Source organism: Dipodomys spectabilis, unplaced genomic scaffold (genome assembly GCF_019054845.1).
Source record: "Dipodomys spectabilis isolate Male_0828 unplaced genomic scaffold, ASM1905484v1 ptg000274l, whole genome shotgun sequence".
In the NCBI taxonomy this organism is placed as follows: Eukaryota; Metazoa; Chordata; class Mammalia; order Rodentia; family Heteromyidae; genus Dipodomys; species Dipodomys spectabilis.
The window spans coordinates 1,360,374-1,366,649 of record NW_024870951.1 but is presented as its reverse complement, the minus strand read 5'-3'; positions in this window follow the sequence as shown (position 1 = coordinate 1,366,649).

Below are 6,276 nucleotides of genomic sequence, written 5' to 3'. Positions count from 1 at the left end.
AGGTAAAATGTTTATCTGGAGTCAAAGGTGATTTTTATATCATTCTTGCTTTAATAGTATTTTAAAGTAGTACATTTCTCTCAAAATTTTGGTCATAAAAAGCAATCAAAATACTTCTCATAGTAAACAACTTACGTGAGCTACAATGTGGAAATGATTGGTCCATAAGACATGCAGTCTGTTTCCATCCGGAATTAGGCAGGTCATTCTTTCAGTAAGACTGTGTTAAACAGAGATGGGGTCCCCAAACAGTGCAGTGTTGAGTCATGGGATAGAATATGATTTCTACTATTTTGAGCTAGAAATCAAGAATGTTATACTTTTGCAGTTCCTTTCACCAGGGAGGTATAAATTGATTATGAACTTGGAGCTTTCATATTAAAGCTACCTATTTTCTAACAAAGATAAAGTGAAATATTATTAGAGTGTACACAATAATTCTGGGAAAATTTCCTAGAATTAGTAGACTAAGTGCTGGTATATTAGTCATAAAATAAAATGAGGTATTTTGATACAGTGGGAGATGGGCCACAGGCTAACTCTTACCATGTGTGCAATGTGGTACTAGTAATTCCAACTCTGAAGACTTCCATATCATCATCTGAGAATTAAAAATAGAAGTAGTTCCACTTTATGGGATTATTGTGAGGATTAAATTAGATACCATAGGTAAAGTACTTGGAAAAACAATCAGTCAGCATTTGATACTTTCTACCTGTTATTTTATCATGTGATGAATTCTAACATTTTTACTGTGATTTTTATATTGTGTCTATTTAGAATATACAATGTGATGTATTGCTATTCATTGCACTGGTCACTTTTCTGTTATTATGAGGAAAATACCTGCAAAGAATATTTCTGAGGAGGAAACTATTATATTGACTCATGGTTTAAGAGAACGCAGTTTTAGTTTAGATGTCTCCATTGTTTTTAATTATATTTTATTAAATAGTTGCTCAAAAGAATTACCATTCCACAAATCAGTTTATAAGTACAATGGATCTTTACATAACTTTCCACAACCTTCTAAACCTCACCTCACTTTCATTTTTTCTACTTACACACTATCTGCATTGAATATTATGCCTTCACTCTCTTCCTCCATAACTCTCTTTATTCCTTCCCTTTTACTTCCACTCACATCTTCCAAGTGATAGCTTCCTGGTATTCATTTTGTTGGATTAAAAGTTCAATTTTATAAGAAATTACTCCTTTTAAATACTCCTCTGCAAATAGCATGCTTTGGTTAATACTATTATGTAATTGTAACCACTCTGTAGGTATTTTCACAATAAAAATATTCTCAGTTGTATGGTCAATAGATTTTGAAAAGGATTCCATGACTTTATGAAATAAAAACAGAATCTTAAATGGGTGTACTGGCACTATTGCCTCTCTAGATTTAAAATAAGATCTTAGACTATTACCTCAATCCTTATACAAAGATAAAAAAAAAGATTATCTAACTAAATGTGAGATGTAAAAACCTATAAAACATAAGTGTAAAAATTCATGACATTGGATCAGTAAAGGTTTGTAAAAAATGATATGGAGAGCATTAGTGGGTAAAGAAAAGCAAGAATAAACTGGATAATATCAACTGAAAACTTTTCATAATTCAAAGGACAATATAATAGAAGTGAAAAAATATCCAACAGATAGCGGGCACGTATTTGTTAATGCTACACTGTTAAAGCTACAATGATTTTGAGTGTAAGTATTTTTATATTTTCTAATTCTAAATAACTTTTTTCCCGAATAGGTTATTTCTTTAAAGAACATATGCAAATTAATAGTCAATAGGAGAAGCATGTGAAATAAGTTCCTCTTTAGTATCTAAGAAAAAATCAAAAGAAAACTCACTAGTATGACCATAATATAAATAGATTACACAAAATATAGTAGTGCATTTGTGGAGAAATTGATATACTCCACATAGCAAATCAATTTGTATAATACTGCAATCATTATAGCAAGCAAGTTTTCAAATGTTCAAAGAGAATTGTATAGGATCTTCCACCTTAGCTTATAAATAAGGAGACAAATTCAGTTTGTTGGTATGAATTTACAAATAGTTTCATGCAGAAATAAAAATAAAAATAAATTTTAACTACTGGCTCTACGGTCTGTGTCCTTTTAAGGTAACTATAGATATGTAAGTAGAATTATGTAAATTGGGTCATGTGTTTACAGCTGTACTGAAGAAATACTCTTAATATATCATTGGAAACTTTGGTTATTGAATACTATCGATATGAGAATGTTATTGAACTAATCACACTTGGTTGAAAACTATAGCTTAGTCCATCAAAATGTGGAAATTAATAATTTTATTTATAAGAAAAAAGGCTGAGAAGTTGGCTTAGTGGTTGAAATTCATATTGATAAAATTTTGAGATATGAATGTGAAGCCATGAAATTCTGGATCCATGAATTCAACAGATCCTGTTGATTTTAAATGCTGGGAACAGATGCTTTTATCCTGAACTTAGAAGACTTATACAGATATAACTCTCATGAACTTTACTTAGAAGTATTCTATGAATATTTTTGAAGATTATTTTAGCCAGGTGATTAAAGATTGAACTACAGCATAGACAAGCCTAATTTATCCTTCAGTTCCAATGAGTGACACATGTATCCACATCAGTTTGGAACTTTATTGAAATATCTTTAGATATGTTTGGATATCTTATCAGCCTAATCATTATAAATGTAGGACAAGTAACACCAAGTATTAGGTTGAACATACATCTTTACTGATGTGACTGAAGACTCCTCGAATTGCTTCTTCTTTAGAATAGAAAATGCCTCATTAACCATTGACAAATCGTAACTGACATATGTTCTATTTAAATCTAATTTTTGTTAGGGATATCTCCATGCTGTAATAACCCTGTCAATCAACCTGCCACAAATTCTTATATATAGGAAGTGCTCTTATAAACTTCAAGCTTTTATTGAATGGAAGAGTTCAGACATTACCCTCACCAGTAGGATTAAAAGCCTAAAAATATCAGACATTTTGTGTTACTGCCTTTCTTTCATTTTTTCATACACATTGGCAAGTAGGGAAAGATTCTGATGTAACAATAATACAATTTTGACTTGTATTAACACAACATCTAGGAACTAGTGTTAATTGGTTACTTACCAATTAGCTCCAAATTTTCTGGATATTTATATTTCTCGTAGGAAAACTAATGAGCTCCAAGCAAATGTCCCTAGGGAGCCTTACACTTTTAACATCACTGTTTGTCTCAAAATGATTTAAATTTAAATTCTACACCCTCTAATGTGGGCATAGTGTTATACTGTGGAACTTTTCTCCTCAGAGAGTGAGTACTACCCTATTGCTTAACATAGACACAGTACCTTCATACATAGACTGTCATGTGCAAAGAAGAAGTAGTAGGTGAACAATGTTCTCAGCAATTTGCAAAGATGAAATGGAAATAGAGCAACCATGAACTCAAAAGGAATGTGCAAAAAAGCGAAAGGCACAAAGTAGAATGTGCCAAGGAAATGCTGAAGTATAATTTCAAATTATGTGCTCAGGTGTGAGGATGTGTTCAAAGTATTGATTCAGAGAATTTAGTTGGATATCTTGGGGAAAAAACTGGTTTAAACTATTCTGGGATAATTGTACAATAGAAGCCCCTAACTCTGACTCTAATCAGCCACAACATCATCAAATTAGGGACTATTTTTCCAAGTGCAAAGTGAGAAAAAGAGGGCTAATCACAGTTAGTGTTCAGGTTGAAGTAATGGAAATCACCTAAATTTTCTTATAAAATCTACATTTATTTTGGAGCATTAAATTAGAGAAAAGCCAAGTAAATGTTATGCATGTTCCTAAATTAAGAGGTACTTATTATATTGTTCTCTTTTTTAACTTGGAAGTTATAGATTATATCTTTTTATACTCTAACTTGGTTCAATGATCTGCTGCCTGTTATTTCTTCTCTTCCCCTTCTTTTGCCCATCTACTTACATAATTTTTATTTAAAGAGACAAACTTGAGCTTGCATTTCTAATTCTCCTAAATTATCTGAATTTCTTCATACTTCTGGCAGCCTCCTTAATCTATCTCAAGGGAATATTTTGTCACTACCATTTTTATCCTATATGATATCTTCCTGCCTAATTCAGTGCAAAATATACATTAGACTCATCCAGATATCTCAACACTTGTACCAACATAAAAGACTATGTTACTTAGAAATCATTATTTTAGTATACCTGTGGAGGTGGCATCTGTAATTTTTGAATGACCCTAACTGATACTTACATGCAATCATGTTTTAAACCAATATACCACTCAGAAGAATGAATCACTAAAATGTGGTACGCACACACACACACACACACACACACACACACAAACACACACACACACACACACACACACACACACACACACACACACACGGTGGAATTCTATGCTTCCAATTCATAAGGAAATGGAAAGACTTGGAAAAATCCTACTAAGTAAAATAAGCAAGATATAAAGAAAAAGATTCCATGGTTTCCCTCATGTGTAATGAGTAGGAAGTGTCTAGGGTAGTCTTAGCAGATGAGCAGAATGGCTCAATACCTATGTATATGTGACCATATAAGTGGATGATGAGCAAAATGAACTCCTAGTGTTCCCCTCTGGTTTATACCCTGCTGTATTTAATTTCAGTATCCTGTGTATTGTATACATATTTATCTTAATGTTGCAAAGGAAGAGGAACAACAAAATGGCGACACAAAAGACAAAGGGCAAACCAATGCAATAGCAATACTCAGAAGACAACATTTTGGAAATTTACATTACTACTTATGAGGGGTATTGTGATTGAAAATTGTGATTAAAATGAGAGGGAGGGGATAAAAAGTTCGACATGTTATGTATTCTCTACCTTTCAATTACTGCAACCCCTTTTATATATTAAATGGACAATAAAATTAAATTTAAAAACAAGCTACATAAAATATAATTTCACTGTATTGGCATAGTAAATATTATTCTATGTGTATTACCTTTTTAAAAAAATGAACAATATTTGGCTTCTAATTTGAATTAATTGTCCCTCTCTTTATCAGAGGGTCATCAACTTGAATGTTATCAAACTATACAAAATTTTCAGAATATACTTGTCATTATTTTGAAAAAAACATTATTTTAGTATTGTCTCATACTACATAGAAAATAGTTCAATTCTCTGGAAACTCCTAACTTTTAAAACTAAATATTTGTTGATAGGACAGAGTATATGTGATCTTCAAAATTCCTATGACTACTAACGACTCATTTTCAAATTCTGAACATGCCATACCAGAGATATTTAAAACAGTGCCTGTATGCATTTTATTTAATTCCGCAAAAAATGCAGTTTCCAATGGGGCGTTACATAGTTAAAAGTCAACAGAAAATCTAGCCACATTCTGGTAGAAGATAAAACTATGAAGTATCTATAATAATTAATTCCTCTAGAGTAAACATTTGTTCATCAGAGTAAGCTATTATTTTTATGACAATCAATCCCAACATTTTATGCAGTGAAGTCATTCTAGCCCAACACTTTCCAAATTGTAAGGTGCACCTTAAAATTCCCTAAATTCACAGCATGACTAGCTTATCATTATAGTGAAAAAATTCTACACTTCTGATAATGAAATGCCCTTTCGATTGCTGAAAAAAAACTACACTAAACTTTGCTGCATCATTTTACCTCAAGTGGTATTCTTGAGATCAGAAAACTTGCAAATATTATTTCTACTCATCTTTTTATCTATCATAGATATTCAGGAGGCTAAGATCTGAATATTATGGTTCAAAACCCACCCAGGCAGGAAGGTTCCTTAGATTCTTATCTCCAATAAACTGCTCAGGAAAAGCCAGACACAAGTGTTACTGAGTTTCGAGTGGTAGATCAGTAGCCTTGACCAAAAACAGGCTCAGGGACAGTGCCCAGGCCCAGCGGTTAAGCCCTAGGACAAACAAAACAAAAAAAAAAACAAAATGAAAACAAACCCCAAACCTAGCATTTTTCTCATTGCATGCAGAGGTACATAATTAAGGAAATGTCTTCCTGTGTTATGTATAGGTAGAAGAAAAAAGATGTCGCACAATAACTCTCTTCATACCATGTTACACCAAAGCCTCAAAACATTGCTCTTTTTCTAAATTTATAAACTAATATTATCCATTTGTTGGCAACTGATTCTAGCATTATCATGTTATACATGAACTGTTGGAATTATCTATTAACTAAGTCCTTTAAC